This window comes from Podarcis filfolensis, assembly GCF_964270895.1.
Source record: "Podarcis filfolensis genome assembly, chromosome: 6".
In the NCBI taxonomy this organism is placed as follows: domain Eukaryota; kingdom Metazoa; phylum Chordata; class Lepidosauria; order Squamata; family Lacertidae; genus Podarcis; species Podarcis filfolensis.
Window position 1 is genome coordinate 53,529,808 of NC_139609.1, and position 8,971 is coordinate 53,538,778.

The following is an 8,971-nucleotide window of genomic DNA, read 5'->3' on the forward strand; positions in this document are numbered from 1 at the left end:
TGAGTTTATTGTTTGGGTCGGGGCTGGGTGGCTGGCTGGACACACAGGTGGTGCCCAATCCCAACTACATTAAAATCTTGATTTCTGTGGGGAGGTCTTTTAAAAATAGGTTCTCACGGTGAACCAGTGTGGCCAATCCACAAAGGGGTCAACCCAGACAATCCATATTCTTTCTGCTAGGACTCCTGAGTGAGTGTCTTCTCCTGTTGCAGGCACTCTGTTTTCCCCAACCCAGGTCTCTGTCCCTGGCCCCTTCCATCAGCCAGGATCCCATGCCATTGAGCTAATATGGGGCTGTATGGGGTTTCCTTGTCTGTAGAGAGCCAGTATGGTGTAGTGATTAAAACAGGCATAGGCAACCTTTGGCCCTCCAGATGTTTTGAACTACAATTCCCATCATCCCTGACCACTGGTCCTATTACCTAGGGATCATGGGAGTTGTAGGCCAAAACAGGCTAAAGGTTGCCTTTGCCTAGATTAGAATGCTGGACGAAAACCTGTGTGGCTGGGGCTCTGGTCCCCACTCAGCCATGAAGCTCAGTGGTTGGTTTTGGACCAGTCACTGTCTTTCAGCTTAACCTACCTCACAGGGTTGTTGTGAGGATAAAATGGGGAGACAAAGAACCATGCATGCCACCTTGAGCTCCTTGGAGGAAAGAGTGGGCTATAACGGTTATAAATAAAATATATAGATAAGGATTGTCTTGCATATCTGCCTCTTTCTTTCTTTCTTTCTTTCTTTCTTTCTTTCATGCATGTGATGTGGTTTTGACTCCAGCTGCTCAAGCATGGGAAGACTCAAATTATTGTTAATACATGGTGATGGTGATGATTCCATCCAAGGCTGTTTGACGCTTAGCACTTCAGTGGTCAGTCAGTAGCAGCCAAATATATATTTCCCAGATACCTCTTTTAAAAACACAATTGGCAAGGTTCATTCTTCCTAACATGTGGTGGGGTAGACCCCTCTGGCAGATTAGCAGGATACAGTCACATTTTACAGTCATTCTTCAAGGTCTATGTACACACACACACACACACACACAGAGAGAGAGAGAGAGAGAGAATGAGAGTGAATACCTTTGAATACAAAGCAAGTTTAACGAATGCACAAAATATGTAACAAAATGCAGAGAGCCCGGGGAAAAGGCTCAGAACTTCCTCATCCATTTCAGTGTGCGCTTGTTCAGTAGCTGGCTATTTAAATTCCTTTCCCCTCCCTAAAGAACAGAGATTGCTGCCCCCCAAGATTGTAAAAGAAGAATAAAATGGCAGCAGCCAGAGTGGCAAGAAAAGCTACTAAAGAAAAGGCATGATCCAGCTCCCTGCAAGTCCCTGTTCATTCCAAGGAAACGTGCACAGGATCCTCCACAGGGAAGCAAATCCTAAAATAGTTAAGATAGACACCACAACCATCTGTTTTATTATTAATCAATTCCCACACAGTGCTGGCTGGTGATGATGGGCATTGTAGTCCAAAAACATTTGGAGGGTGCCGAGTTGGCAAAGGCTAAGTTGGGATGTTGTATCAGATGTATGGCAACTCGGCTTCTCTCTTGAAATTCCTTTTGGGGTGTCTTGAAGGTTGTTTCACAGCTTAAGGGTTTAAATTTGCCTGTTTACTTTGTAACTGATCAGAAAAGAAATGAAATTGTCATGCTAATATATTTTAATTGACCCATTAGAATTGCTAAATAAAATAAATTTTCACCGGCAGATGCATCCAGCGAAGCGTGAACTTTCATTTCTCATTCTTGGTTAGCACAAAGCAAATTATTATTATTTTTGGTACCTTCCAAGAAGATTTAGATTACAATTCATTGTCTGACAACCAATTCCAACCCTCAATACACATTTTTCTTCCATATACATATACACAATCATGTATTTCCCTTACCTAAGTTTTGTGGGTGTGTAGGAGGGTGTGTAATAGAATTTTAGAATTTTAGAACTGGAAGGGACCTCGGAGGCCATCTCTATGGGTGGGGGAGAAGTGCAATTCAGGTCATATATAAAGGGGAATGTACCAAATTCCCACCTCCTGAAACAATATTTGAACCAAAACACAGCCATCCTTCAAATTTCACACTTTCCTAAATATTGGACTCCAGTTCTCCAGCTGTGCAATGTGTGCAAAAATGCATATATTTGGGTTAAGTATGCATATATTAGGGGAAATAACATGCAAAATGCTGTATATTAGGAAAAATTGCTTGCCAAACTGTATATTTATCAAAATCCATTCAAAACTGTGTTTATTAAGAGAAATTTGCACTGAATGGCTGAGGAATTTTCATAAGGATTAAAAAAAATAAATGCAAATTGCTGCAGCTATGTAGAGAACTGAATAGAAGACTGGAAAGTGAGAAATGAAGAGAATGGACATAACTATCTAACGTAGTCTCCAGCTCATCGCAGTATCTGCAGTGCAGGATGCAATTGCTATAGCATCCCTGCCTTTGCTTAAAGACCTCCCAAGAAGGAGAGCCCACTGCCTCCCATGGCAATCTGCTCAACTGTCAAACAGCTCTTAGAAAGCTCCTTCTAAGGTTTAGTCAAAATCTGCTCTTCCGCAATTTTGACCCATCAGTGCTTGTCTTGCCCTCTGGAGCAACAGAGACCAAAGTTGCTCCTTGTTCTGCATGGCAGCCCTTCAGAATTCAGGGTGGCTTTTATTGGATGTGTTACATTTGGTGGAGGGGACACTAGAGACATAAGAAGAGCCTGGTGGCCTCAGACCAAAGGCCCATCTGGCCCAGCATCCTGTTTCTCCACAGTGGCCAAACAGAGAGGCTTCTGGGAAGCTGTTGTGACCCGGAAGCCAGTTCCCCTATGATCAAGCAAAGGTTCTGAGGACTCTGCGGAGGGTGAAGATCAAATTAACCTCAGAATCGGCACACCCTGAGAGAGACCGGGGAAGAGAAGAATCCTGTATATGTCCCTTAAATCCTTGGAGGAACAGTAAGACATATACATAACTAAAAATTATAATGAAATAACAGAAGCCAGAAGACAGCACTCTGCCAGAAGCCTCTGTGTGAGAAGAAACCCCAGGACCTTTTGCATTGCCACCTCCATGGCCTGAGGACAGCCAGTGCTTGGTGAAGAGGGCATGGTCCCTTTAAGAACAGGAATTTCCATCCCTATCTTGGCAGAAGGGAGGACCAATCCTTTCTCCCTGGTGCTTCATGGTGGGGAGAAAAACCGCTCCATTCAGGTGATGGAGGGCAGTTTTCTTTCTGATTGTGGCACACAAGACGGGAGGGGGTTAACCATCCTTCTCAGTGCACAGAGATTGGGATGAAAAATAGGCTCTCCTAAATAAACTGAGAAGCAGCTGAGGAAAAGGTGGAGGGAGCCTGGGTTGAGCAGGGTGCTGGGGGTTGGATGAAGAGGTCCAGCAGGCTGGATTAGACCATGCCTGCACTAGCAGTTTCCTCAGTGATGGGGTGGAGTTAGGTAAACCAAACTAGACAGTAGGGTTCATGGGTGCCAGGGGTGAATAAAATATTGGGGGGACCAGGCAAGCCCCGCCCCCACATAATCAATCACAAGGCACAGTGCATGCACATCATTTGAATGGCAATGCTCATCAACTCAGGGGGCAGCCTCCTCAAATATTCAACGGGGTGATGGTGAAGGGACCTCGAACCCTAGGATTTGGCTCCCAAGGTAGGGTTATTTAAACTCTCAATTGCCTCTGTCTCCCTGCTGGAGTAACATCCTGGTCTGCTGCTATTGGGTGTTTGTATCCATCCTGGACTTTTGCCAGCCTCACTTGGAGCTGTCCATGGTTTTCCTTCCCTGTCTAAACTTCTCTCTCCTAGTCCTCTCTCTGGATTTGCTAAACTTTAGTGTGGTCTAATGCTGGATTTCTGAAACAACATGGTTCGGGCAGAGTCTTGAAGAACAGTTAGAGATGCTTGGATCGTCACACCCAGCCCCTGATCCTTGTCCAAACATTTGCAGTGGCAAACATTACAAGATCTGTGTGAAATTCTTGCTCATGGAGCCTCAGATCTTTATGCACAAAACAGGTCGGTTGGAAGGAATAGCGGTGAATGGCCTTGCACTAAAGCAGGCACCCCCAAACTCGGCCCTCCAGCTGTTTTGGGACTACAACTCCCATCATCCCTAGCTAACAGGACCAGTGGTCAGGAATGATGGGAATTGTATTCCCAAAACAGCTGGAGGGCTGAGTTTGGGGATGCCTGCACTAAAGGAACATACATGATTTGAACGCTTTAAATATGAGATACCAATGCTAGATATGCATTTAAAATATTTTAGGCCACCCTTCATTACCATGAGTTCAGGGGAGGGCACATCAATAGAAATATTAAAATACAATCCCATACTGTTACACTATAATGTGAACACTTAATACAGAATAATAGAATTATAGAACTGAAAGGGACTCCCAGGGTCATTTAGTCCAACCCCCTGTGATGCAGGAATCACAAGTAAAGAATCCCTGCAGATAGCCATTCAACCTCTGCTTTAAAACCTCCAGTGAAGGGGGGGGGGCAAGAGAAGAATGTACATCCTTCATGTTGCTGTGAAACATGAAGAACTGTTTGCTATATTATTAGCAGCTGTTCTACAGTCAAGACAAGGCATCTCTGCAGCTGCTACCATCAGATGTGCCTCCTCCGGTCACCACATGGGTGACTTGAAGAAGAGGCAAGGAAGAAGTGGAGTTATTATGTTGCTCCAGCTGTGTCAATGACTGCAGCTGGTTGATAGGTGAGCAAAGAGGGAGGTGCACCTTTTAACCAGGAGTAAGAAGGGTGCAGAACATCCCCCCTCTTACAAACATTTCCCAGTCTCCATAACTGTGTGAGCCTGTCACTTGGTGAAGCAGATTTTTTTCTCACCTACTCCTGGTTCTGAGAAGAGCAGGTAAATCTCCCTTGCTGATGCCCAGACTACAACTGCCTTGCAAGGTGGAATTGGTTACCTGCATTGGACAAGAGTCTTGTCTGCCAATGAGAGGGATTTTTCTGCTCCCTTCCTGGATTAAAGGTGGGAAAGGTGGGGTGAAAATGTGAGAAGTATCTGAGTGACATCTACTTCCACTAATGGGTTCTTTTGAGCGTGTGAATTGGCCTAACACTTTGGGATGAGAGAGAGAGAAAAACTCAGCTGCTCTTTGCCAACAGCTCCTCATTCATCAAGGCTGCCCTTAGAGGTCAGGAGCCACCTCTGCTTATCTCCTGGTCCAAAGCCCTTTGCTTCAGCTAGGATGCATTACTGCCTTCCATGTGATGGATTGCCAGTGTGGCCTTGCTTGCTTCCAGGTGCGCAGTGTGTGGCATTGTTATTATCCAATCAATCCCATCATCAGGAAGCCAACAGCTGAGTGATCTGACAGGCTGACATGGGAAGGCATTAAGGAGGCTGCCAACAAATAGCTGGCAACATCACTGAACAACAGAGCCACCTTCCACACCAGCCGGTGACTGGAGACTTGGCAGTTGTGCCCAGAAGGAGAGACTGAATAATGAACACTTGCCAATAAGTAACACCTGCAGCCAGAAGGGCACCGGAGAGCCAGCTACACCTGCAGCCAGAAGGGCAGGCACTGCCAAAGCAACATAGTGGGCAATAACAGCAAGATCAGAGATAGGAAGAGCAAGATGGCAGTGCCCGGAAATGCTATTGTATATTCTGCTGTCCAGTGTGTGGACAGTGCCTTGAGTTGTTGCAGAGCAGCTCCACCATGCCTGCTACACTTGTTGCAGTACAAGTTTTCTTTAATGAAAACCTAGAAAGCATCAGAGATGGGCAGGTTTCATTCTGTGCTCGGAGCTCATCAGAAGGAGCAGAGCATTTCTAAATGGAAGACAAAGATTGGGCTCAATGTATATGTATAGGCATTCAGGAGCAAGCTAAAAGGAGCATGAAGATGTCCAAGAAATGACTCAAACTTTCTACACCAGGGATAGCCAGCATTGTGCCCTCCAGATATTGTTGGGCTAGTTTCCATCAGCCCCAGGGGGCATGGCCAATGGTCAGGGATGATGGGACCCATAGCCCAACATCTGGGGGCCACCATGTTGGCTTCCCCAGTTCTACAGTATAGCACCAGCAGAGAAGACTTGGTTCATATCTGCTCAACCTGGTGAATACTTTGGCTTGTAGTCAGCTAACTTTAACTCAGAATGGACCCACTGAAATCAATGACTATGATTAATTTCAACGAATCTATCCCAAGTAAAAGTTAGTTAAATGTAATCCTTTATTTATTTTTCTCTTATCAACATCAAAGTATTTAGATGTTGTGCTGACCATCACCTGTTTTGGGAAGCACTTTTTCTTCCTGCATTTATATCCCACCTTTGCTCCAAATTGCTCAAGGTGGCATTCCTGATTCCATGTACTGGGAGTGGGGGGCAGAGGGAAGGTTAGTACTGCTAATGTCGTAAAACAAAACTGTCTTCATCTCACCTTCTGTGTTGTCCACCTTGGATGAAATATGTGCTGCTGTAGGTGGAAAGAAGTATAGTGCAAAGGCTTAAAAATGCACCTGGGACATGCTTTTAAGCATGCTTTGATGGTTGATGGGGTGGGAGGACCTCTGTAGCTCAGTGTTAGGACACAGGAGTGGGAAGGAGCTCTGCTGGTGATCTTGGAAGTTGAGCCATAGGACAAGGTTGAAAGTGTTGAGCCAGATGATCCATTGATCTGACATGTGTTCCTGTTTATGAAAAATACTTCCATTACCTCAGGTCGCTTTGTCACTGGAAATATGAGCATTTGTCCACTCAAGGCTTTTTAAGGAGTCACTGAAGAGCTTTGGGCTAAAAGGTTAGGTCGAGTACTAGTTCCTTGGGACACCAAGAGGAACTTGCGGTTGATGAATGTGACACTCATTTCAAGTTTCTCGGGCTCTTTCCCCGCCATCGTCACAGTTTCTCCTGGCCCTCAACTTGACCCCTTCTGTTGTGATAAACGCAGGGGATTACGTTTCTTGTGGGTTTCACTTTATTCAATTTATCACCTGCAATTCCTTCTTCGGATAAATATGTTGCACTAAAACCCTTTACCTCTTTGGATTGTCGTGCTAACCCACAGAACACAAACACGGCAGCATTAGATTTACCTAAAGGTGAATCTTACAAAACCTGACTTAAAGGGTGTTTGGGACCCCATAAGGTGGTGGATGACCACAGATGGTTTTACTGTCTACTTCTGACTTTATTGGAAAGGAAGCTAAGTAGCAAAGACTGTTCTAAGATAGCTGACGGAAAGGCAGCCATTTCTTTCTGTGTTTGAAAAAAGACTCATGGGAGCACTGGGACTGCAAGCTGTATTCTCTGCAGACGAGGGACCTTTCTATTCTCACCAGTACTGTGTTTTATGGATAATTAATGGCTCCCAGGATCCTGTGTGTCCAGACTGCAAGCAGCCTCTCTGTTGTTTAAATGGATTCTTTAAGAGGGCCTCACGTAGAACATCTTCAAATGGTGCTGTGATAATGAGAGAGACTGTTGTATGTGGAAATCCAATCAATGGTAATTAGGCCAAGACATGAATTAGTGCCTTGGAGACTTGGTCTCTCTCTGCACTCTGATTGTATGGAGGTGGGCAAAACAGAATAGGCAGGTATTTAACTATTGCTGGCTAGACACATACATATTCCATTTACTTGGACATTTGCCCAGATTAAGAAAAATATGTTGTTGTTCGTTTCAATTGCATTGCTTGGCTTTTTCCAATCTGTAGGGTGTTAATGTTTGCTGGTATTCATGCAAGTCATTTCTCTGAGCAGAGTATCATCCACAATACCATGAGAAATGAATTTTGCACAACAGGCAGGGAGAGAAATATATTGAGCCTCGGGCACTTGAAATCATGGGGCTCAAATCTTGCTTTATTACATCACTCTTCACATAAAAGACCTGTTAGATCAGACCAAATGCCTACCTAAACCAACAACTGGTCTCCTAAAATGGTCCATCAGATGCATTTGGGATTCCCAGCAGCAGGGAATGAATGGAATAGCCCCTCCTGCTGTAGTAGCTCCCCATAAAGTGATATTTTGAGGCATCTTGGAAAGTAGGCTCACTAGGAGCCAGGATGCAGGATGCTTCCACAAATGGAGTTAGTTTTCAAAGATCTCTGTCCTTTGTGTAAACACCAATGGGTTGAGTACTCATTCTCTTCAACTGCTTTCAGGACCACTCAATATACAAATTTATTTTCCTTCCCTGCACTAGAGGGAGAGCATGCCATATATGAATGCTCCCCTTAATCTGATGACTAGGAACCCCCATTCCTTTCTTACAGTGACTCTCTTCCAAGTATGGCAGGAAAGTGGGTGAACACTCCACATTTTCCACATTAGATCCCTCAAGTGCCTGTGTAACAGAACATTTACCGCAAACAAGTGCAATGGTTGTCTCCCATGGGATTCCACTTCCTGTGTGTCATATACCAATCCTTCCACAGGTGTGTGAAAGGTACACTCTTGCATTTTATTTTTGTTTCTGTGCCCAACGACAAATTGTTGCATGTTTCCCCCATGGAATTCCTCCTCTGAAAACTGCAGATCCTGGTTTCCTCCTTTTTTCTTTAACCCTTTTCAAGCATTCATTACCTGTGTGGGTAACACATGAAGGGGACCGCAATGACACACATGACAGCAATGTTTCCCAGCTGATGTGATCAGCTCAGTCAGATGGGAGCATGTAGGATTTCCTCCAAAGGGACAGAGACCCAGATTGGTCAGGATTCTCATTCCCGTAAAAAGATGAAACCCACAGCCAGGTTTCAATCATGTGTTGGCTGGGAGACATCACTAGCAAATGCCTCATTATCAAAGGGCAGGACTAGCTGGCCCCTTCACTTTCAAAAATGAATGCCTGGACACTGTTTTTTTAAAAAAATAAACACTGAATGTGCACATTGATACCCCTACACCTCCCACTGTCTGGGTGCTATAGTTTTTACCACTGAACATACACAC